At 36.5% G+C, this 27,131-nt stretch overlaps 1 protein-coding gene across 9 annotated transcripts in view; it reads right to left on the bottom strand.

Moving 5' to 3' along the window:
- Positions 1–27,131, bottom strand: part of tafa1 (TAFA chemokine like family member 1) — a 176,519-nt gene that overhangs the window by 124,509 nt on the left and 24,879 nt on the right. The gene's annotated exons all lie outside the window — the stretch shown is intronic.

Raw genomic sequence — 27,131 nt, 5'->3', positions numbered from 1 at the left:
TGTAAACACGTATTTAGCCATAGGGAGCTTTGCACTGGGAACATGGATTTTCCTCTAAATTTTTAAATATGTAACTCATAATACAGCAACAATTTCCAGGGCTAGAATAATTAAATACTAATTAATGAGAAGCTTTGTTTGCCCTTAAATACCATTAAATAACCCTTTCTCTGCAAGAATGGTTTTTACGAAATATTATGAATAATTTAATACGAAACATGACACAGAATCAGAGTGGTGAATGGCTTAGATTTATTTTTCAAATTAAAAAAAGTGTATCTTAAAAGTTGTGCTAGTTAAAACTTCATATTATCAATGTATATCTGATAGATGCTTAAAGCTTAAAGGGATCTTGTCTCTTATCTTTCAGTGATCTTATCCTTCTCTGTACCTGTTTGCATTTGCTTATTCTAAGTATGAATCTTCAATCAAGAGAAAAAAGGATTATTTTACGTTCATGCACAGAAAAACACCTTTGGTAAGTAATTACTAATTTACCCTCTCCTAAGAGTTTGAAAGAAAATGAAACACAAACTATTAAGTCAGTTGCTTATTCTGCTTTCTTTACTTTCCCATTTTATGAAGCACTTTGGAATTTTTTTCTTTAATGTCTGAACACAAATGCAGTTTTGTTGTTTAATTTAATATGAATCAACAAAATATCAGCCCTGTGACATCTTTAACATCACTTATTCATGACAAAACATCTGAAATGGCAAAGTCACTGCCAGGAAAAGCATAGAGGAATTTAAAATTTCAAAATTCCAGCCAAATTGTATGGTGAAAAATTGATATTCACCCCTGTACTAAGGACAAAATGTAAAAAGTCTTGTACATAATCCATTGAAGCAAAGGGAGCATTTTAATGACAAATAATCCCTCCTTGGATTTCAAATATGTTCTCATTGAACATACTGTACAGACACAGTAATTCTGCATTTCTAAAGTAACTGGTCTAATTCTCATTTACACAGATGTTCCTTCTAATGAAAAAGTCAGAGGTTGTCTTCTTTTTCGGCATTACTGGAGACAACCAAATCAAGACAACAAGTGATTTTAAAAGTTGGCAGTAAATACCAACACACACAAACATACTGTATACAATATAACAAGGATCAGTAACACTGAGCTTGATATGGAAGATGGCATCACACTCTTGGAACTTGGATAGAACTGAATCTCCCATGTCAGGACATCTGGTCTTGCGGTGTAACAGAATTCACCACTGTCTGGAGAGAGTTATTGTGTGGCGTTGAGAAGCTAGAGTTGCAGCTGTAATTGAATTCCAGCAGGGGTAGAGATGCACTCATCACACACACAAAAAGAGGTACCCAAGACATTTAAATATTAATCCAAATACTTCTCAGCCTCCAAACAACCTTTGTTAGAACCACAGCTGATAACAAAATCTGTCTCAGCTGTGATTTATTTTAACATTCATTATTCTTCTCTTTATTAATTTGAAGTATCTTAACATTTGAGATAAATCTTTCCAATGAAATACAACAGGAGAAAATGAGCATCTAACATCATGTACTGTATGGAACAAACTAAGATTCTCTATAACCTGTGCTTTTGGGTAGGTTTGTTGGTAGTCACACTTCATTTATGGCTCAACAGGACAGTAGTAAAATGTTAAGATCTACATTAAATGTTATGAATGGATTATAATGTTTTCTTCATAACAATTAAAGAGAAACTGGTGTGTTGAGTTATTAAACTTTTTATATAAATTGCAAAACGCTGCACCCTTGCTAGACTGCCAGTATGTTTCACAGTTGAAATTAACTGCTATTAACTTAATTGAGTTAAAGTACATGCAATACAAGGCATTAAATGCAATGATAATTAAATATCTAATAACAAAATCGCAAAAAATAGGCTTTTACTGAAAACATTTTATTTATTTCAAAGCATGAATTGAATCCCGACCATTCACAAAGTTTACAAAGTAAAATGGCTTCCTTTAGAAATGTATCAGAATGAAATGTAACAGATGGTCAGAATTCTGCCTTAACAACATGTTAGACAAAGTTAACACAATAGGTTTGTAGGAGAGCTTTTCAATCCATGCGGTCAGATGAAATAAAATCCCTCTCCTGACCATAATTTAAGAATATTCCCAGCTGCTGGACCTCGTAGATCAGAGCTCAACCCCGAGTGGAGGGAAACTTTTATTTCTGCAGCCATCCGCCTCCCTGGTGTTTCCATGAATCGAAGCTAACCTTGTTTATCTTTCCAATGGACCAACAAATCTGAATGAGCTTTATTGTTTGCCAAACTGGTTTAGCTAATGAAATGTCCATGCTATGTCTCAGATCAAAATTGTGCTCCTCCAAATCACCTTGCAAGTGGCTAAGCCATCATTGTGGAATCACTTTAGTTTTTTGCCAGCAGGCTGAGTAATACCAGCTACACTGCTGTACAACCAAACAACTTCTTCTGCCTTGTTCCTGCCATTCAGCATACCTGTTGTCTTCAGTTATGGGTGCATCACTGCCCAATGTCTAGTTGTATTAAGGCACTGCATTTTTATGCCCATCAAGCATTTAGAATATGACATCCCTTCTCTTTTTCAGGTATTCTCAGCTTAGGTGCATTAAATTACTTAACAGCTTCTTCATAATGAACTTCTTGATCCCACAATTAACACCAAATGTAATGTAATACCAAATGTAGTCTCATCTCTTACTAAGAGATGAGAAGTTTAATAACTTGGTTAAATATGGTGATGCAATAGGACTGGCACACCAGCTTCTTTAAGAAATGCTAAAGACCGAACTTTTACCTATACTATATGCAATAAAGAATAAAAAGTGAAATACCTAATAATGGCAACACATTTTCTACAGGACTACCACACTCAATTCAGTCAATTGCTTACTGGGGGTTTGATTGACAGTCCAGAGTGTCTGAGGAATCCAAATAATGTACAGTATACCCCAGCAGCAAGCATTGGGAGAAGTTGCTTCATTCCACTACATCATACCATTTTTATTGTTTTATTGTCATTTATTCGCAGTAGAAACTGACCACAGCTGACTAATTGGAAATGTTAGCCCTTTCCTTACCTGCACTACAATAAAATCTACTGTAACTGTCCAGCTAGAACCAGGAATTCATTTTATCTGCAGTGGTTACTTTATAAATGTTCCTGCAGAAGTTTGTTATATTCTGTTAAGTATCTCAATCAAAAAATCTAATTAAAATCCCTGTGGCACGTTTATCGATGTTTAGATGACTTAGATGGCCTTGTTTCAGTTATTTCCATTACTTTTTTTCTATCATGTTGTTCAATTGCACAAGTGGGGAAAAATAAACGTATTCTTTATTTTAGTTGAGAAATCAATACACTAATAAAAAAAGCAGTATTCAGTCTTTCGGGTCATTAATTTAGCAGAAAATGAATTCTACTTAGATGTCACTGGATTTTATTTTTTAAAAGAAAGCCAGCAGGCTTTCTTTGAACCACAACTGTTTTTCATTACATACCCAGTTCCATCACTGAACGACTTTTCAAAACCATAAAAGAAAGAAAAACATAAAAAACCTGACACGAACTATTGCTTCTGTTAAGCAGTAACCGAAATTTTAAATGAATTGAAACACAGTATTGAGCATTTTTTACATTCATCTGTTTTCTAATTGCTGTTCGGCTTCCAATGCAGGATCACAGCTTCACTGCACAGTGCCCTGGGTTCAGTTTCAGACCTGGGATGCTACAATATCTGCATGGAGTTTGTACAGTATTTTCTGCCCATGTTTGTGTGGGTTTCCTCCCAGTGCTCCAGTTTCCTTCTACAGTCCAAACACATACTGGTAGGTTAATTCGCTTCTGGGAAAAGCGGCCCTGAGTGTACAGTATGCGTGCTTGTGTGTGCCATGTATTGGATTGGCAGGCTGTCCAGCATGTACAGTATCCCACTTTGTGCCCATTGTGTGCTGGGATAGGCTCCGATTCCACTGGACGTAGTGGTTAGAAAATGGACTGATGTATAAAATACTTTAAGGTACAGTATAACAGTAGAGTAAACATTTCTGCAGAATTGTTTTCTGTATTTGGTGTTGTGTTTCACAGGTACCGTACGCTGTTAAAAGGATCTGTTGTGCAGAAATCAGACCCCTTGTTCTATAATAAACTATGGTTTTCTGATAGCAGATAATAGAATGTATATTTCAGGGTGTTGAACATAAGGCTGATCAATACCCCTGCTGAGTCCTTAACTCAAACAATAATGATTTAAGGAAAAAAATGTAATGTCATATATTTTTCTTTTTACTTTCTAATATGTACTGAATTTTCAGTACTTAGAAGTTGATGTAATTACCTGATCTCTTTACCAATGTCAGAACTCTTATCATTTTACCAAGCCATTACTACCATGGCATGGCTTGGCATTTTCTATTATAGCATGACAGCTTTCCTATAGCATATTAAAACATTAATAGTTTCTTTTCTTTCATCGTTTTACCATTGGTTCTCACCATTCCAAAGCCTGTTTCACAAAATGTTTTCTCCTCATAAAGTTTGTTCTCTGCTCTGGAGAGACATTTTCTCTGAGGAATTAATTAAAAAACATATTTATAGGAGAAATTCCTGCAGAGAGATGCTTTGTGGGCTCTGTACATTATTGGAATGTACATTTGTGTGCTCACTGTGACAGAGTATAGAGTAAATTTGTGGGAGGGCGTTAGCTTTTCCCTCATTTTGTGGCTGTAGTAGAAAGAACTTGTCAGAAAAGACTGGAACTACATTTCCCAGTGGGCAAAGGTATAATTAGGGTCAACTGTAGGCCCTCTGTAGGGTTAATCGAGCACAGGCATTGTCAATAAAGTACTGTACTGAGTGTGAATAAGGCTGTGGCAGACAGGTGCAAAGAGTTTGTTGTTTTAGATTAAGTAGTTATACCAAACATTGGGTGCCTTTGACAAACTAATAGCATTAAGGAAAAAAAAAACACTTTTTATTGGATTAGAATATTATTCTGAAGAACAAAGACAGGAAGTATATTTTTCCCTTTTCTGGGATTCAAATTTATGTGAAAGTAAAGTTTTGTCTGCAAAAGAAGGAGTATTTATTTTAGTGATAAGGAAGCACTGCAGGTACTGTAGGTCCTCCATTTTGCACTAGCAGAGCACATCCTCACCCTATATGCTAGAGGACAAGCCAGGAAAAGCTCAGCTGTGGTGACCAGCAATCCCCGAAGGTCTCACAGTGTATAAGCATTCTGACTTGTATGAAGCGTAAGCAGTCATTTGTACGCATACTGTAAACGTCTACCCTTTATTCAAGGTTATTCACTCATTCATTTTTGAACTGCACTATAGTTTAGGGTATTAATGGGGTTATTAAAAGCAATTATTTTCTCTAGAAAAACTTTTTTATTGACTGTTCATCCAATGCTGAATCAAGCCAGTTCAATAGTTTAAAAGTGAGGGTCCTATTTCATACACAGTCCATAAACTTGTGATGGAAAAAGCTAGAGGGGCTTAACAGTGGCAACGTTTTTTCCAATGAAATTACAATAGGTTCCATTGCAAAACATCTAAGAATTTATAACATTTTATTATGTATCACAATTCGTCACAATCCCTAAAGATTTCCACCTCCTTTTTATTTCAACCTTAATTTTTCCATTTTTCATGAGGTAGGTGGTGGGTAATGTGTACTCTCTCTCTCAATAAACACGTTCATTTGAGACTCTTTCAGTCCCATACTTTCTCTCCCCTCTTTCAATGGAAAACAGGTTCATATAATCAATAATTGCTGCAGTCAATCATAACATTTAGTTATTCAACAAGTTCAATGGATTCCAATGTGATATCTTTGTGAAAAAACTGTAGGACTTGGTTAATGTCGGCCTACATCTGAAGGAAATTATGCTTTAAAATTCCACATGCTGGAGTGGTGTAAAGATGTTGCTGTATGTGGCTTCTTGACATGCTGTCCTCTTTCCTTTAAAGTATGTTCTGTACTCTGTGACCTTCCACTCTCTTTGCAATGTCAGAATTCCATTGGTATCAACTTAATATCTGCCTCTGTGAATCTGTGAATCAAAGATTTGCAAAGGAATCAGTGGAGGTACAGCAATCAGTGAGGCAATCCCTCTGCAATATTTGGTCTGTTACCTTAAAAAAAAACATCCTAGATCCTACTGTATATCATAAAAAATCCCCCTTGCTTCCTATATGAAAACTCTGTAAGTGCCAAATTTATTTTTGGTATGTAGACCTCGATGTTCAAGATGGCTCTATAGCTCAGCGGAAGTTCTGTAATCCTGCATGTGAAAATACTGTAAATTGCGTACAGTATAATGTATCTGTTATTTTAACAAACTGTACTGTCAGTACAAGGACCAAATTCTCACCATTCATGACAATTTTAGAGGTCGCAAACTGGTACAACTGTTAGGTGGAACACCATAACTGTAATTCATTCTACATAGCCTTTTGAATGTCATGGTTTATTGTGTCCTGCTTTATTAAATTTATACTTGGCTTTGTTACATATTTTTGCTTTCATCTAACTACAGGATATTTGGCTACTGCTTGGTTTTTATCTTGAAATATGGCACAGAACAGGAACCTTAAAGGGAAAAAGTTTCAATGTACATTTTAGTGCAATTCATTTCATTTACTGGATTTCTAATGATTTGTTGAGGCATATCATCAAAACATACCAACACGGTGCAGCAGTAGGGTGCTTTGGAGACCCCATTTATTTAGTATTAGGTAACCTCTAAATATCCTTTGACTGCTTGAAACTTTTTGATTGCTCACCAATTTCTATGGCTAATGGACTTTTTGTGTAGCAACTTTTTCTTCACAACTGTTAAAGCTGTGGGGAAGGTGAGATGGCTCCAGATAACTGCCTGAAACTTCAGGAGCTACCCAGTGTGTTTATTAAAGCATGTAGATCTTCCTGTTGAATGTTTCTGCTGCTAACAGCTGGCAAAGCCGGGGGATCAACACAGCATAATTAATTAAGCTGTGGGCTATGTAAACTCTTTTTTTTTCAAATACATATATTCCTTATTGCAGACCGAGGAACACAGTAAAATCTTCCTTGTTTTTATTCACTTATCTGCACCGTTCAGCAAAGAAATATTCTAAACAACTATAAAGTTTCCTGATGTAAGTCAGGTCTGGTAATAAATTGATGATAATGTCTTAAAACCTCAGGTCTGAGTAGTGTTTAATTGCAAAATGGGAATGGCTAGACCACAATAGCCTCCCCCCCCCCAATAAAAAAAATACTACACATCAAAATGGCAGAAAAATAGCAAATGAGCTTCAAAATTATTTTTAACTTTTTTGGGATGGGTTTTACATGACATACAATAGTAGGCAGGACCATAATACAGTACAGAAATAAGTCAGCACAACGTATTTCTATTCTCATTACTCTGGAACTCTAGAAAATGATGTGCAATTTAAAACTTTGTCATGCAATCCAGTTGCTAGCTTTTCTGCAAGTGACGTATAGAGTTTCTTCTTTATGCTTTTGATGCTCAGTGCTGTTAACCAGGAGGATTTGTTTCAGATCTTCTATTGACATACTGTAGAATCCTGTGTGCTCTGGCCCTTTGGCTGATGTGCTCTAGGATAATTAATCCCTGCGACTCATGTACCCTGGTGATTTATTTCAACTATGTATTTCCTAATATTTACAATAAGCTCACAGAATCAGATTTTAATATTAATGTGAAGAACCATATCTTTACAGCTGATGAGGTCAGGGTTTTTGCTTGCGTGATAATTCAGAGGGGAAGATGCAAGTCCCAAGCTGCAATCTTCTAAACTGAATGAACAGGTACTGTAACTTCAGAAGAACTGCAGCTGCAGCTTTTAAACTACAAACTTCTGAGCTCATATCCCCAGGTCTCCTCATGCAGAGCTGCAACAATGATCCCCCACTGCTAAAAACAACACACACACAATCTCTTTGCTCCCTGCAAGTTGTTTAACTAAATAGTCATGTTTTGTTAGGATCACTTTTCTGCATCAGGGGAAAGGTAAACTATTACATGCATTTACATTTGTTACCATGACTCCCAGTGACGTCACATCAATTCCTTCACCAGGTTCTTTTGTGGAACATCTCTTAAGTATAAATAAGTAAAAAAACTGCAAGATCTAGACAAGTGTTCTGCTCTGTATGTTTTGTTTTCCGCATATAATAAAGAAGAGAAAGCAGGCATAATACTTATGGAAGCAAGGCTTGTCTCTCACTGCAAAGGAGCAAATTGTTAATTTTTGTATACTGGCAGAGGTGTTTTGGTCATTTTAAGGCTCTTAAAAGTGGTTTATTTCTGCAGAGTTGTTGATTAAATAGGTCCTTAATGGTTCTTTTCAGGAAATGTTGGATTGAAGCAAGCCGCTTTCAGATGTAATCATCAAAGAGGATTCATTAGATGGAGGGTGACTAATTCTTTTGTTCCAGCAGTTACAGTACATGGTTATCTTCTCACAAAGCCACAGAAATGCTTCAAACTGGAGAAATATTGCTTTTAAGCAGCAAGACAACTGATTTAAATAAGGAAAGCCCAGTTTACAAGATAACATAAAACAGATTTTGGTTATAGTCCTTGACTTAGAATGATTTAGAATGGACTGCAGTGGACTGGAGACCCAACGTAGGTGTACCCAGTGCTTCTCTGGACAGTCTCCAGGTCACCATGACCCTGAACTGGATAGGCAGTTATTGGCAGTAATGGTGATAGGATAAGACATAGAATTTCTCAGGAATCAGACCATAGTATTAATGATGGTTATTTTTTCACTTGTTTGTATTGCATTGTAAAGAATGTGCAGTTTAAATGTCAAAATTGCAAGAAGATGATTCAAAATATTCAACATATGCTGTATTTATCAATATCAGGATAAAAAAAATAAAATGTGGAAAAAGAGACCAAAAGCTTGTGTAACAGTTTATGCTGTAGACAGTTTCTTGCTCTGGGAAAAACCAAAACAAACAAAAGGAAAACTTGTATGGATTTAATTAGGGCAAAAACAAACACTCCCTTCAGCAGGGAAACTGATTTGGATTCTGACAATGTTGTAGTTATTAACATCCTTAATAGCAAATGCTCCTATCTGTTCAAACTACAGGAGTTGACAGTGTATCCTCTCATGGTGTCTGATGAATTGCTTTAAAATGAGATTCAGTGCAATGTTTCTAAACTCAGCCTAATCAGGAGAATGTATTATGGTTACTGTTATAAGTGTTTCAAATGACAAAGACATAAAATAACCAAAGATTTCTGATCTCCCTATGTTACAACTGCAGAAAATGCTTAATAAAGTAAATCACCCTCACTACATCAAACTGCCTCCCCAACTGCTTGCTCCTTTCAGGGTATAGCAGAGGCTAGAATGAAAAATGATTGTGTCTAAATATGTCTAAATTTATGCTGCAAAGAGTCATCACCCATTTCTGCAGTGAAGTAGATAAGGAATGTATTAAGACACAATACAGGTAACATGCTAAAAGAGAAACACAGAAATTAGATGTAATTAATGCTGATATGACATTAAACAGGAAGAAATTCAGAGCCTTAATTATGTTTCCATGCTTTTGATTTTATAAAAGTAGTATGCACAGCCACACGAATGCGAAGTCTCATTAAATGTGAAATGTGTTGTATTCACATCATACGAATTAGAGACTGAATACAAGTTAGCCTTAACATTTCACATTGTGATATATATTCTCTGATTAGGAAGAGGGAAAATATTTGCATGTTTGAATACAGTACTTTTCAACTTTCTGTTTTTCTGTTATTTTGAATTTAAAAAGACACGCAGAGAGCCCCTGCATTTTATTGTTCATCCTGCCTGCTGTGTGCAATCTAGAAAAAAAGGTAAAAGACAATTTAGTCAGAAGTCAGAAATTAACTTCCTTGATATTTCTCAATTAAGTAGAATTAGAATGTTTCTTCTTGTATATGTACTTTTTTATCTCAGAATAAAATGATTCCTAAAATCATGGGGAAAATATTTAACGGAATAGTTGGCAGTATAATTTCTTTTACAAAGTCATCAGTGAGAAATAAGTGCATACTTATACAGTATATGAAATTAGACATTCAGCTTGTTAGGAATTAAGTCATCAATTGGAAACATGAAATGCAAGGCTTACATGTATGACTTCCTTTAATCATTATGAGTCTTTATTTCTCCAGAGGATTATCTTTAAAAGGACAAAATATGTTTATTAGATGGGCTCTATTAAAAAGTCAAGTCTAATGTCTAAAAAGATTTGTAATCCTTTTAAAAACCTACTTGTAGGAACAGTGTTGTTCCAAAGCATGCAATTACATAACTGTACATACAGTATGTCTGATTATAAAGATTTTGAGAAATCATTATATGTAATTTATATACTGTAATTATTATGATCTAATTATTAATTGTTATAAAATAATTACAATTAATTAATATTGTATACATATTATTATATAACAAAATACATTGCTAAAGAGAAAGTGCTGCAAATATATCTTTGATGATGATGATGATTATTATTTAAATTTCCTGTAAATCATTCCTTAACAGTCACAGAACTGCAAATTGCTTAAAACATTCTTCTTATACACACCTACAGTAAATAACCAACTAAATGTACTGTAAAAAATGAAATAGTTCTGTTTTTCTCACTCTAGGGTATCTTTCCTGTCTGAACAAGGATCTGAATCTACCTGGAACAGGACAAGAGTGATTGAAGTGTCTGCGACAAATATACAAGCTGAGGGTTTTTTTTCTATGTCAGCATATTAAAAAAGCACTGCACATTTAATTGTGATGGTGGAAGACATTTATTTACTACTTTTAGCAATAGTGCTTTGTTTGCTTTGAGTAAATGGACACCACTGTCATATTCTCCTCCCTTTCTGTTGTTAATAGACAGTGCCAGAGAGGCAGCTGAGCACTGTAGTACAATTACCCTGCGTTTAGAAAGACATTAGCTGAAGCTGCATGTTAGATATCTTTCTAAAAGCTTTCAAGGCAAATTCTGTTTAGAGATCAATATCGTAACCTTATGTTACTTGGTTACAACAGCATGATACCTGTATACTGTATGTATTACAACACTTAATTACCCTTTTTTTCATATCTGCCCACTCTGTGGTCTGGGGTCAGACATAAGATAGAGTATTGTTTGTATTAACCTGGTTGTATGAAGGTACTGTATCTACAGTGTCTTGTTCATAAATTTTTACCATGGCCTGTAAATCGTGCATACGGGGTTGACCTTATTACAAAGCTGTGACAAGCCTCCCTGGGTCATGAGGACTCAGCACATGAAAACTCACGCTGGAACAAAGTACTGTGCAAGGAGTCTTTATTCAGCATCAGACTTCCTCAGCTGCACATAAACTTGGTCTTCAAATAACCCAGCACCAGTTAACATGGCTCACTCTTTACATCCAAGCAGACCTAATTCCACCCATGTGAGAACATTTGTTAAACCTTTACCAAATATCTTTTTGATAATTATTTAATTCATTCCACCTCAAGCGTCACTATTTCTAAATATAAGAGGCCTCTATGGAGATCTACAATCCTGACTAGAGCTGGCCTGCCACAAACATTTTACCCAAAAGGGGAAAGCAGAAGCTTGATATGCTTCCATGCAAAAACAAGAGCCAGCCTTAAATTGCAGTATGGAACTGGGAAAAACATTAATCCATTTCCAGTAAAATCTGCATACTTAAAAGGCTGTGGTGCAGCAGAGACTACACTCCTGCGATGCTCAGTATTTTTTTGGTTTGGGTACTAAAACCTTCATATTTAATCTAAACATTCCAAATGGAGGAGCTAAACTCAAAATATCCAACAAACGGCAGGCATTGTGTGTTGAAAAGTGTTTGCTCTGTTTTATTTTGGTAGCGATGCCATGACCACATACTACATTACTTGTGTAAACACAGGTAGACTAAATTAAACTGACAGGATGGTAGAGTTGTTAATGATGCTACATATTTTTAGTTTGTGAAAAAGCTTAGATATCAAAATACAATATTCAGTAGCACTTGACCTTAGAAGCTGCACATAATGCAATGAATACATAGAGAACAAAACTTACTGTTAAGTATGCATTTATATATGTGGTTCAAGTACTGTAGAACGCCGTGTCAGCATGTGTAGGCAGCAAAGAAACAGGTAGCGGGTTTATTCCATCCTGAAGCTCAACCCTGAAGAAGGCTCCACAGCCGAAACATTGTGTTTCCTTTCTTTTCTTTTTAGCATGGAATAAACCCGTTACCTGTTCCTTTGCATTTATATACAGTATGTGTACAACCTAACAATTTTAATAACCATACAATTAACCATTAGTAGGGCTCAGTTTTGATCGAGTTATTAATGCTTTATTATTGTTCTTAATCTATGCAACCCCTTAAGTATTAATCCAGTGCAGGTTATTTGCATTAGAACATGGTTTCCTCTTGTGAAATAGGAATTCCAGTTAGTGAGACCACTGCAGAAGAAGGTCCATTAGAATCGACTTGTCCTAGTGTGAGTGATAGAGTACCAGAGCCCGTTCCAGAGCCTTTGGAGAAAACCCACATGAATACTGGGAGAACACATAGACTCCCTACAGAAGGCACCCAATTATGATATAAACAGCAGTGCTAAACACCACGCCGCCATGCTGCCCTCAGTGAGAACAATTCCTCTAATTTAGTTAAATATGGTGTTCTGTGTTGTTGAACTACTCCTATAAAGCTGTTTAATTTTACCTTCACGTTACTGTTATTTATGGATCTCTCTATTCTAAAACTAACATTTTCTCTCAAAACATTAAGTCCAAATCTTATGCATTGCTTACAATGCTAATTATTTTATTAAAAGACTTGCTAATAGCAATAAAACATTTTATGTGCCTACCCCCATGGCTATTTCTATATGAAGCCTATTTATTTAATCACAAAGATCTTGAATTGAGGGCAAGAGCTGGTCCCACTTACATTCATTTGAGAGTATCATCCGAGCATGACTAATTCATACGGTCTCTGTCAGAATGAGAACCTCAGCCAGCTCATTGAGTCCTTGCAGGTTTAAGATACTTTCCCTTTCATTGTTAATCTATTCTGTCTGCCTTCCAAATTTCAAAAACATCACTGCAACAGAGAATATTCATTTCCTTTTACATTAAGGGACATTATGCATAAAGGGCATGTTTACAAAGACCAGAACTAGAGCAGTGGAAATAACTTTATTCATAGACCAAAGGTAGAAAAAGCCTACATATAATCACACATTGAACTCAGCTGAGCCTTCAAAGGAAGATCTGATTCAGTCAATTGTATACTGTAAGAACAGTTATATAGAAAAACTATCCAGTTATTCAGCAGACACTCAAAAGCAAGACGGGGATTAAGTCATACCCTATACATCAAATACTGCTGGGTCAATTACAGAAGGACTTCAGTTTTACATCTTATCCGAAGGACAGAGAACATGGGGGTTAAGTAACTTGCTCAGGGCAGCGCACTGGCAGTTCCAGGGATTGAAATAGGAACCTCCTGGTAATAATCTCTTTATCCGGAGCTGTGAGATCACATTGCTTCCTATACATCTGATTTCTATAAGAGCAGGATGGAGTATGATTTCATAGTTTCTTGTTTTAGATGTATATTGGAAGACAATGTAATCAGCAGGACACATATAATCCATTTTACATTATTTGCATTGGACTAATTATATGAGAGCCTATCAGACACAATGAAGTGCACATTTTGGTTCTGTTCTCCATCTCATGAATTAGGGTCAAACACTTTTGTCTGGATGACAGAGTGCTAACTGTTTTCATTCATTCCATCACATTAAGTATGGATTTTGATTGAGTGCAGCAATCTCAATGGAAAATCCTGGTGAGCAATATTGTATGGTGGTGTGTTATTTACAGCCACCTCTGTATATTGATTTTAGCTCTTGTTTTCTCTTGGGTGGTTTGGGTTACTAATGATTCCCACAGTTATATTCCCACAGTCCAAAAAGTCTGTCAAAAAGGGAAAATGTGCCATCTATGTGGGATATACTGTACTCATATGGAGTAGAATCAGATGTTCAAGATTTCTTTGTGTTGATTTCAACTTCCAGACTACAATTTTTAAAAATGCCAAGTTGATCGATTTAAATTCCACAAATAAGCTTGTTACCTCCACCATAGTGCTCAGTTTTCATTATAGGAGAACCTAAATAGGAATTATAATTGCTTCTTTTTGAAAACTGCTGCCTGTATTGATGATGGTGTTAGGGAAAAGATATCCAGTATTTTTCCATTTCTTCATTAAAATTCAGCTGCAGTTAGTGTTAAAAGATCCAAAAGACGTACAGTCCTTTGGCACTGAAACATTATGAAATTAATATGAGCTTCTGAATCTTTGGCTTCATTTTTTGCTCATTTTACAAAAAAGGCATTTTTTTTAAATTGGTAAAATGATGTACAATACAGCTAAGAACAATGGCAGAACTAATCCTGTCATCTTTTCATAAAAATTACATTGTTAGTCACATTGATGAATTGGAAGACTAATTTATGTGTAGACAATAATTAGAATTAAATAATGACACACAATATAGCAATAAATTATATATTATTGAATATACAATTAATCCATGAGGTCAGTTAAACTGACACTTTCTTGTTAAATTAAAAATAAATAGATAACCCAATTTTGCATGTTCATATATCTGGTAAAATTGTGCAGCACTTAATTACTGATGAAAGGACAAATGTAAGGAGTGCAATATGGCGTAATTTTTCTGACTTAAAAGAATAACTGCATATACTGTACAATATACCTGTTTTTAATCAGTTCCTTCATGGACATTTCTTGTTTATTGCCATAGCAATGCCGGCTCATGTTCAGCACAGGAGTTTTGATTAAAATAAAAGAAAGAGGAAGAAAAGAGTCTGTGTATTGAGAGGTTAGGCACTATTTCTTTTAAAAGATAACAGTGTCTTTGAAGAACATTTAAAAAGGGAACATACTCATTTGCACATGAAGTGCTTCTTGTAACAAAGGGAATAGCATTCCTCCGCATACGGTATACTGTCAGCACTGAATGGTCAAATTCTACTTAAAGGACATACTGTATAAGCTTATCCCATTCTGGTTGATTCTGGCCTTTATACTCCACCAAAAACCAGGCTCCTCAGGATGGAGTGATAGAGCTTTTTTTGTGTGCAGCCCCATGTCTGTGAAACTTGCATCCCACATCCATTACAGACTCTGCAACTGTCAGGTTTTAAACCTGACTTAAAAGACCTATCTTTTCACTGTAAATGTTCAATTTAACTTTAAATTGACTCTATAAAACCAAGAGTACAGTGTGTTTGTCTTTTTTTTACTTCTGACATGGAATGTGGAATGTTTCAGAAATCAGATAATGCTTTGAGCTCCTTGGAAAGTGCTTGGGTCTTCATCATCTTAGAGACAGACCCTCTGAAATTAGTATACTCCAGGTAAAGTTTTGCACAAGCAAGTGAAAAGCCCACATGTCTACATAAAAGAGGTGCCAAATTACTCCATTGCTTGGAATAAAGTGTCATTTTCCCCACTGAAGTCAACCCTTTGATTCGCCAACTTTACATTCCCTGCCCAAAGAAAGAACTGCTGAGTGCTAGCTATCCAGATTTTCAAATTAAGCTAAAACCAATCTCCTAACTTTGTCAGGATGCAGGATGACCCAGTTTCTACGCTCTAAAGGTTCACCATACTTTAGCTGGGCCAGTATTCTTTTATGTTCCTGTAATTGCGGTCGTCATTATTCTCAATATTATCAGGAGGTGCACTACACACGCTTCTGTGATTGCTATTATAAGAAAAGGGGGGATGTTTCTTTTCATTGAGGATTGGAGTTGAAGAACAAGTGGCTCCCCCAGGAGAAGTCTGGTAAAGCTGAAGGCCTGGAGATGTCGTCAGAGCTGCTCATTGCTGTGCTGGAGCAGAGTGAGGTTGGCAGGCTCCAGATGTAGAGTGGCCTGGAGCCCTGGCTGCATGTCTCTTTCAATAGCTGCTGCCGAAGAGCAGGAATGTCTTAAGGAAAGGATTAAGGGATATTATTGGGGGGAGCAGAGATGGGGGTAGGAAAAGGTCTAAAAAAGAATAATATGACCCCAGGAGAAAAACTTACATAAAGCTATTAAACTGTCAGATGCTTGGATCATGCACGCAGGAAGATAACCTTTGTTTGCAGGCTGATGAAAAACCATTCCAAAAGATTCTCTGTACACCAGCTTCATTCAGCAGAAAATGTGGTTTCAGGCAGAGAGTTTGAATGCCACACAAGTCCACTTTCTGAAAGAAGGTCAAATTTACGATACCTATATCAAAGTTCTTGAGAAATCCTGAAAATCTTTTTTTGTTTTCACCGAGGTGTACTTTTCTGGGCAAATCTGTTGACCATTTACTTCTACAAACACATTACTATTGGTTCAAGTCATATGAAAGATCTGTGTGAAGTTTTTGTATTATGCACGGTATCTCAATTAAGAAGATCACATGGACAAAAGTGCTGTTTTCATCCTAATACAACACAGCCAATAATATGATTGAAAAAATATCTGTTTGTTGTGATTGCTTTCTTACATTTGTTTTCTTTCAAAGCCTGGCTTTCCTTTAGCCAGCGACAATGTCTGGTAGCTGACAGGGTTTATTTGTCAGTATAAGTCATTATCAACATAATATACTGGATCTGTCTTCATTAGTCATTGTGAGATGTAGAGTGTTGGAGATAAAAAGCACTCTCCTTCACTAAAAAAAATATGTATGACCTGTGATGTCGAAACGTTCTCTAGAATTTGACCTTTCCCTCACAATGGCACTGATACAAGACATTGGCAAAAGACTGTGATGGTATTGAACACCAGATAATGAATTTTTCCTGGCTGAAAATATAACATTTAGCAGCACCTTTAAAATTCACTAGTTAGAGGTAGTAAAGATAAAGGTATGTTTAAATAAAGTAAAACCTGGAAATGGCATCTTCCAGCATAGGACTAAGGAAATATCCACTCCAAATAGTATAGACCTAGTTAATTAATATCTTTTTATTGTTGACATCACTATACAGTATAATTAGTGAGGTAGAAAGTGGCACTGCTTTTATCACAAGCTCGCTGTTCTCATTGAATTGCAATACAGGTTTAAAACATCCCTCTAAAAGATGAGGGGTCATCTGGGAAACAAAGGTGAGCTATTTTGAAAGTCATTAGCCTGATTAAGATATTTATTAGGTACCGTAGATGATATTGGTTAGAATTGCAAATATCCAGAGTTGCTAATGTCAGAAAATGAAAAGCCCTTAACAATGTTCCATTAAGTTCTCAGGATGGTATTACTTGTGGCTAAATAATATCGGCATTAAATTCTAGCTAAAAGCCTCATCTATTCTTCCAGGAGCAGTATGTCTCTCCAGTGAAAGGACCATACTGTGTGTCATAGAAACAGCTTGATGCTGGTAAACTCAGCCCAGGATTCCCAGACCTGTTCATCAGTCAATGCCAGCTGCCCTCAGCTATGACTGGAGCTGGGAGATGGTTTTGGGGTCATGCATTAGTCAGAGACCTGGCAGTACAGTATGTCACTCGGCCATGTCTTCTCAGAGAGGCAGAAACAAATATGATCCTGCCATGACCTTCAGTCCCTCTGTGGAGAAAACGTATGCTCTGTCTCCCATACTGTACATGTAAGAGCAGTATAAAGTAAGCGTTTACTTATTTTCACGTGCTTCCTACTGCAGATTCAGATAATTTTATTTGCTAAGTGACACAAAATGGCCCAGAAATGTGCCCTGATGTTGTCAGCCTGTCAAGTCAAACATTACATTATGGAAACAGATGACAATGCCACACATATGTTTCAAACACGTTGCATAAGCTCTAATGTGACAGTCTGTGTGACTGCCAATAAAATTGTTCTTGAAAACAATTAATTTCTCCTTTTGTAGATCTATTGCATTTGCTAGAAGCTGAAAGAAATGGCTGACAGATCTGCAGCACTAAACCTAAGTTTTATTTGCAGCTCATGCAGAAGGCAGCAGGGTGCATAGAGCTCTGGACTCCTGATCAGAGGCTCGTGAGTGTACAGTAAATCCCAGATGAGATACTGCTGCTGTAGCCTTCAATGAAACACTTTACTCCTGTTGCACTAGTGAAAGCACTGGTCTAAATAATGGGTACTCTAGGTTGTTATTGTAAATGAGGATTTCTTCTAAATTGACTTCTCAGTTAAATACCAGAAGTAAAACAGTAAAGCGGCACAATAGATTTTCAAATCACACCTGACAAAGGCCTAACATACTGTAGCAAATCTTGTGTAATTTCCTGCTCGGTTTTTGGTGTGGAATTAACCTAAACGTGTTCATTTGTGGCTGACACAGATCTCTGCTTGGATCTTGATGGTATATCCCAGCCTAATGGATCACATATGAAAGTTAGAAGAAAAACTGAAGGTTGGCAATACGACGTGGATGTCAGGTATCCTCAGGATGAGCTGTGTAGGTGTATACAGTATGTACTGTAGGGAAGCAAACAGCAGCATACGGACGAAATACAAACTGCGATACAACAGAACTTCAGTCCACCCTGGGGAACCCATCTACAGCACAGGGCTTTACATAATGGTACTTGCTGCTGGTTTTTATTTCAGCTAATTACATTTAAGCAGTAGTCCGAAGGGATACCTCAGAGGAAGCATGTGTAATGCAAACACCAAGTCACTTCTGTAATGAGCAAAATAATACAGCAAAGCAATTTTTCTGTCTTCTGTAATATACTGTTTTGTTGTAGTAGTTCAATTCCCTTCGCATTCAAGACAAATACATTTCAAGGAACACTAACTTTCACTTATGCTGTGTATCTCACTGTACTCCCCCTCCTGATCATATATCTACTGTATATACTGAACATATACACTTGATAGATGTACTTGTAGCATTACATAATTCTAATGCTTGCTTTGATATGTTTAATGTGCAAATGTATTTCTCGTATTTGTTTTTAATTATAGATTTAATGCTAGGCTATGCTCGGTAAATATTTTTTCCTATCTGCTCACAAACAGAGACAGAATCTTTTGAGTAATAGCAGTAGATTTGCAAATATATTCATAAATTGTACTGTATATTCTTACATTTTAATGCCTGTGCTTCCTCTGTATGCAAAAATATGAAATACCTGGGGAGGCTGAAATTTTAAGCTTTTTTTTTCTTTTTTATGTTGATGAACCAATTATAAAAAAGGTATGACTGGTAGGTAATATAATACAATTTATGAGTCACAGAGTGATAGAAATGCATTAATATTTTACCGATCTTAGCAACCCAGAAGCATTAAACTGATTCTCCTGCATATAACATCTCAAAGCCCTATCTCAAAGACTTTAATTGCTGTCTAAGGAATCGCAGAAGGAGATCTTAGGAAGACCCCATTTACTGCAGGAGTTACAGCGTGGACACAAGTGGTCCCCCTAGCGTAATTAAATCATATATTTGAATACTGTGCCAACAGTACGTTTCCTAGAACTAAACATTGACAAGCAACTTACCTCATTACGTTACACATTTTTACCCTTAACAGCAACATGTGTCTTAATAGCTTGTTAACAGCCTGTAAGTATACCACAGGCAAATCCTGAGGTATTCTGTGGGAGATTAAAGCAGAAGAAACTTCAAAGAGGTGCACGTTCTCTCCATGTTTGTAAGAAGGTGGCACTAAGCTGGATGATACAAAATATCAATAACAAATTGAGCCCAAAACTGTAAAAATCAGGGATGGGCAACACCAGTTCTCAAGGACACTGCTGGTTTTATTGAGACTTTTTAATTAACAACTTATTTAGGGAGAAACTTACTAACTTACAGTGTTACAGTCTTTTTGTGCTCTTTTCCAATTTATAAATAGGATTTACTGGCCCTGTTGTTGCATTTCCTTGATAGAAGGCAATACAATCAAAACACCTCTTTCCCTTAACTGCATACTGTACACTAAAAGTGATTCTTACCAGCAAAGAAAATACCATGTTCTCAGTTGCTGCTGCTAACACTTTAGGCTTGTTAAAGGAACAGCAATTCAATGTTTTATTCCATTTTCAAGGGATACAGTCTGGCCAGAATTTTTGTATCTGCACCAATTTAATGACATATCTGTCAGCAAAAGAACAATATTTTAGTGAGATTGGATAGCAATTTCCATTTCTGATGGTAAAGTAAGGTAGGTACAGGTCAACTTTACAGAGATAGTTAAGGTTTTTGGCAGGGGAGAGGACATTTATAAATGTCTTTCAATTAGATTTTGTAGACCAGTATCCTTTTTTTTTGTTTCTGATCATAAAACCTGAAACAACCTTAAGTTGAACAAGCAAAACAAAACAACTTTTGATCTTTATCAGCTATTCAGAGAATAAAATATCTAAATCTTGTGAAGCTCTATACTTCCTTTGCTTGAAACATTGCCCTATATTTTCTTGTTACTGGATCATCATAGAAATCTGTGGATTACGTTCTGGGATAAGTCTGTTGTTATTTTATGTTTCTTATGCTTTCAGGTACACAATTTTCTACTGAATTCTATACATCAACGTTTGATTTGGCAAGTGCATGTTTCCATTTTTGTGCAGCATGGTGGCAATCGTTAGCACTTCTGCATAACAGTGGTGGGGACCTGGGTTCAACACAGGACCTGGGGTGCTATCTGTGTGGAGTTTGTACGTTCTCCCCATGTTTGCATTGGGTTCCTTTGGGTTTTCTGTTTCTGGCAGTCCTACTGGTAGGTTAATTGGCTTCTGGGAAATTTGGCCCTGGTGTGAGTGTGTGTGTTTCTGTGTTTCTGTATACCCTGGACTCCATTGTGTATCCTGCCTTGTGCACTTTGCTTGCCAACCCTGCGAGCTGGACCGGATAAAGCAGTTAAAAAATGGATGGATGGATGGGTGTTTTCTATTTCCCAATATTGATCAGTTTCATAATATTGCTTATAATTGTTATCTTATAATTCCACCATTGTTTACCTTTTATAATGAGTCTCAAGTGTTAGGCTTCCCAAAGCCACATTGCTTGATTTTTTGTCACAGACATTGTTTTCTACTTCTAGTTTTCTACTTCTTTCTACATCCTGTAGCTTCCCTTTCAGTTTCACAACCACGGGAGATCCATACCTAGTCCTCTCATTGACATCCAGGTATGGCTGACTCATGGTGAAAGGCTGCGTGATGTAGTACAGAAAATAAATAATATTTGTTGTTTTTTTTTACTTTTCATAAAACGTGTAAGATGCTACTTTTTCTTATCCATGTTTACTACAGTATAGCCAAAATGTAAAATTAAGATATTATTTGTGTATTCCCTTCCAATAAATAAGGATAATTAAGCAAGTTAATATGTATTTTTTAATATGTATTATCTTAGCAGTGATTGTATTAAATGTTTTCTCTGGCTTGCTAAGTACATGGCGTTTATACAGTAAGTTCGCCCCGTGTTTGTGTAGGTTTCCTACAGGATCTTAGGATCTCTGCCACAAAACTGTCTTCTGTGTCAGTGTGTGCACCTTACTCCTGTTGCTTTTCAGGTTAGGCTATGGCTCCTCCAAGCCTCGGAATTGGATGAAGCAGTTTGAAAATGGATGGATGTATTCTCTCTTTTGCTTCAGATTATCTGCCTGTTCATTTCCATAAGCTGTTATCACTGCACACCGGATGCTCTTTTGCATACTGATTCTTATTGGACGCTTGACACGTGCTGGTAAGTTTCCGTCACTGTTAACGTGACAGTACGATCCGACCCTTACATCATTTTTTTTTAATTTCACCATGTGGTGTTGCAGGCTGGCCTGATCCTTTCTTGACCAAGACCTGCTTAAAATGAGATAAAGTCACAGTCTAAGTGATAACACAACATCAGGACAACAAATCTATTCATAGTCATTGCAAATACACCATATTCATGTTCCCCTTTAAAATATGAGTTTGTTTTGTTTCACTGTTCAATATATCCTATGTATATTTATGAAAAAATATAAATGTTACCTATGCTCTGCTTACTGGTTTTAGTTTTATCTTCAAAGGATTTTTCTTTAACTCAAACTAGCATTAAGTGTAGCTTTTTCGAAGTCTGTGCCCAACATTTCATTCAACTCGGCCCAGGTAAATGCTTCCATAAATGGCATTTCTATGTTTCATAAGTTATAATACGATCTGTCATTAGACTTCTCAGAAGGCCCCCTTTCCTGCTGAATCATCTAAACTGTCTGTCAAAGACATTTAAGAGGTATTTTATCACTTTCTGGAACTTCATACTTCCGAAAAAAATCTCCCTGGGACAAATTGCAAGAAAATTGCAAGGTCCTATTGCAAGAAAAAGAACTGTTGTTTCAAATTGTATTGGATCTTTAGTGGCTGTCTTTTCAACAACTGACTGGCAGTGAAAGTCCATGGTTTTCAAACTCTCCTACTCAGGTACTGAGGAAAGATGTCTTCCTGGATTAAGCAGCCACTGGATTTGATTTGTACCTTTAATGCAATCGGGGGCTCTCTTCTGAAGAGACCTACCTACAGTATTTTTCCATATAACAGTAATAAAATGAGAGTGAATAATTCTTCAGAATGAACAGTGAAATATGAATCACTGGACACAAGTGGAAACTACAGAGAAAGGCATTTAAAACCAAAAGCAGTTTGCCAAAACGGGTGTGGAATACTCTGTTCTTTCAGGAAATGGTTGTATGAGATCTTAACTACCAAACGTTTTAGATGGGCCAAGTGGCCTCCTCTTGTTGTTTCTTGCATCAGTGTTCATTCCCTGTCTATGTTGTCCCACATGTTCTCATGATTGGGACAACATAGATAGGGGATGAGCACTGCTGCCTTATAGTTCTTGCATCCTGAGTTTGATTTCAGACTGGGGTGTGTTCCGTGTGGAGTTTGCATGCTCCCACAATGTATGCCTGGATTTTTACCAGATACTATACTTCGGTTTCCTCCTACAGTCCAAACACGCTCTCCTGCTCTTCGGGTTTGTCCTCTCTTAATGGCACTTTATATGTGTGTGCTCCCAGCAGTAGACCCTTGTCTCATCCAGATTGTTGCCCTGTCGTGCACCCTGTGTCTTTCAGATTGGGCTCCAGCTCGCTGTAACTTGTGAGTGGTCACTGAAAATGGATGGATGGGTGGAATGCAATTAAAAAGGGATGGCTAACAATCAAGATGATTCATGATCCATGTACTCTGGACAAGGGATGATTCGCACATGTAGAATCTGAAGAGGCTGGGTAGTTCAAAAGCTAAGATATTGCGGGACTAGCTGTTACTCACTTGAACCACAGTCACACCCCCATCGCATGCACAAACTCCCACACCACACATACTGTGTATGGAATGAGAGACAGAATGCAGAATTGGAAAAACCTCTTTGTTTCAATATACTTTCATAATGTTTTTTGTGGAGGACCTTTTTATCTGTTTCTCAGCTGGCGGTGTTTGACATTTAAAATGCCATTGATTTCCAGCCATAAAAAGAAGCAAAGCAAACACTGAAATAAAAAAGGCTGTGTAGCTTTTGAAAAGCAGGCACATGCAGGGCTGCAAGCTGCAGTAGCTGGTGCAAGTGGTCATACCATCCTTTTAAACTCAGCCTTGCTGTCTCACAGATAAGAGAGTTCCCTCAGTGGAAACTCTGCGTATGTTTGGAGACGTGCACTCATCCAAATGCAGAAAGTGATCTTGTGATTAGAAATGTGGAAAACTGTGGCATTATATGAGTAATTCATTCATAGGCAGGGTAGGAAAGGCAAACAGCATCCAGACAAAATGTCTTGTCTGTAAGAGGGAGGCTGTGGTGTCAAGATTAAAAAATTATGCAAAGATAAAAGGCTCATCATGAATAGACAGAACAAATGCATTTTGCATTACTTTGTGGATCACTTAGACACCAGCTGATTAAAAAATAATAGCATGGAGTTCGGATATGGTAACACACACACACAAGACAAGTGAACAGAGCTGAACTGAATGCATTGAAGAGAGAAGAACATCATGCAGGACTGCAAGTCCAAAAAGAGGTGCCAGGACTACATCTGCACAGCACAGCAGTTTTACCTCTGCTGTTCAAACAGAGGGCTGTAGATTTGTCCTAGTAGTTTGCTATAGAATTGTGCATTGTGATGCTATTGCGCAATAAGTGCATTTTAAGGGATACAAGGTCAAGAAAAATGTTTTAAAAAAATCTAATAAAATACTTTTTCAGTATAACAAGTTTTTTTTAAGCAATTATGTTTCAGAAGACTTTGTGAGGATAGAAATTCCTTTACAATTATGATAGATTTTCATATATTCAATATACAATTAACATGATGATTTTTAAAGGATGCAGTTTTGTATTGAAGGTAATCAAGAGTTCAACCCATCATTTACAGTGAAGACCATGAAACAAGCTAAGTTCATAGAACAAAAGGAGAAGCCAGAAAAGGTAGCTTGTTTTTTTCTTTTGTAATAAGTCATCGGAAAAGAAAATTGCACTCTATTGGACTTTAACAGGGTGTAGTCATTTGACTGCATCTCAGGCTACATGCTTCTCAAACCAGACACACTTTCAACTCCCCTGACAGTAACTGACACTTGACAGCTGGACAGATTCTCTATCTGAGTCTAGGAAATGAACAATGCCCTCAATAACTGCAGGTGTCTTTTATTGTAAATGACAGTAACAATTTACCATTTTGTTGTGCCACATCTGCGAGCACAGATTCAACATTTAACAGCAAAATTGTCAGGAAAAAAGCACTACCTTAACATTGTTTATGCTGCCTCTGATAGCTTTCTGTCATTTTGCCTTACTAAAGTAAGTGGTATAATACTTAAGCTCACTCGAAACGATACACAAACCCCAAATCAGCATAAAACTGTTTTGTTTTCAATTCACCGTGCTTTGGTCTAATCAACAACATGATACTCTACTTACCAATAGTATTTTCCACAGTGAAGACTATCTCTACCTACCTTCTTTGTGAGCTCCAAAGAAACTACACATTAGTAATATTTCATGGGTCTAACTGGATCAGTATATGACAACTATTCTATCTATGCTGAATAATGGAATACACATGAATACATTGTGCTCTCTCTGAGGGAATTATAGCAATTAATGGACTGTAATCATTAATAAGCCCTTGCTGAGCACACCTTCAGATATTCTTAAAGTTGATTACTAACAAAAAAATAATGAATAATAAAATTGCTGATATAAAGTAGATTGATATAAATTTAATACTCTTCAGGAACATATGTCTATCATTAGGAATGCCAATTCCAAAGCTTTTAACTTTATTAAGATATAATCAATATCATCTAGGTTTCCTTTTATCTAGAACATATAGTCACTAATTTTGGTTTCTTTTATCAGATAGTGAAAGAGTCGTCTTTCATTTCTGTAATATGACAGCGCCACTCTTAAGGAACCAGTTTCTTCATTCTTTCTCCTTTGCTATTGCTAAATTAGTTTGAGACTCTCAGGGCCAAGTACTAAGTAGCTGACACTTTCTCTTGGCTCGAAAGCCTTGCTGGGTCTGGTAAATGTTACAGATTATAATCATCCTGGAAACCAGGGCATCTGTCCAAGGGTTCTTTGGCTGACATTATAAATATGTTCTTGGAGACAATAAAATGAGTTTTTAGCTCTGTATTTTCTTTTTTTTTCCTGGACTGGAAGATGACAAAAATACTAATGCTAGGATGCCACTAACATACAGATTGCAGATCGCATTCACTCTCTCTTTAATGGAGAATGTAAAGGAGGTACTCTCAGTATTTTCTGTACCTTCTTTAACCCAATATTTTACTATATACTACTTTCAATGGATACTGCAAAATTTTTAAAATTCTCTCCTACAAACCTCTAGTGACAGAGTGTCCTGTTGCTTTACTCTGACACTGGAATTCTATGCTGAGGTTATTGGAGTCATTTTCTTTGTTTTAAACAACTTAATATTATTATATGCTATGAAACATTTTATTGGATTTCTATAGTGGATATATTCAGCGATTCTGTTCTGGTATTTCTAGGAATTTGGGATAAGTGTGACACAAAACTGAAGGTGGCTCTTCGTCAAATACAAGACAGTTTGGCCATAAAAATTCATGGTCACCAATAAAACTGACTGTAATCTAATTACCATGTTTCATATTGCATCCAGGTGTAGAATTGTCATTGTTTTACGGCATTTTAAACAAGAACAAAAATGTTAAACTCCCTTTTGTTTTCATCATTTATTCCTAATTGTGTGTTACCATGTATTACTTGATCAAAATATTTTACATTGTGCAGGCAAGTATGGAAGGCAAATAATCTCATATTTACATTTTTCATATCCCTGACCTCATTCAGATTATTTAATTTCTTTCTTTTCAGTGCTTCAAAGAATTTGTACACTTCAACCACTTTTAGCCTTTGTTCCGCTACACTCTTGGCTGTGCTCCATTTATTTTCAAATGAACCCGTGAAACAACCAAATTACGCAATTCTCTGTATGATGTGTGGCCCTCTCCGCTTTAAGAACTCAACCCAACCTGCAGCTGGATTTTTTAAGCTGTACAAAGTGTCACACAAAATGTCTTTGAAACAGAGGTGTGGGTGTTGATGTATGAGAATGAGTGAAAAGTTCTATTCTCTTGACTCCAGCCCGCTCATACTACACCCACCCACACAGTCCAGCAGCCAATCATGTAACTGTGGATGAAAAAATACAATTGGGAGTTTTTTCTGTCCTTCACTCTGCTTATCTTTTCAAAGAACTTAAATACTCTTTATGGCCTGTTTAGCAGGAACTACCTACTGTATGCCTTAGGATCCAATAGTTTACAGAAGAAGTGTGGCGAAAACGATACCATCATTCTCATTTACAGCATTTGAACATTTAGACATTTTTGCCTGTATAAGAGTCTAGGTTCCTCTGTGTATCAACACTCAACATTTGTAAAGCCTCCTTTTTCAGAAATCTATGTTCAGCAGAGCTGTATAAGGTTTCAATGTTGTAATAGGAGAACAAGCCCATCTATTCCAGTGACTGGCGTCTCAAGTGCTTGAAGATTGCAGGATCCTCTGGTTTATGTTGCAATTTTATAACCTTTAAG

Source organism: Lepisosteus oculatus, chromosome 4 (assembly GCF_040954835.1).
Source record: "Lepisosteus oculatus isolate fLepOcu1 chromosome 4, fLepOcu1.hap2, whole genome shotgun sequence".
In the NCBI taxonomy this organism is placed as follows: Eukaryota; Metazoa; Chordata; class Actinopteri; order Semionotiformes; family Lepisosteidae; genus Lepisosteus; species Lepisosteus oculatus.
The sequence above is the reverse complement of the archived record's forward strand: the minus strand, read 5'-3'. Positions and strand labels throughout refer to the sequence as shown.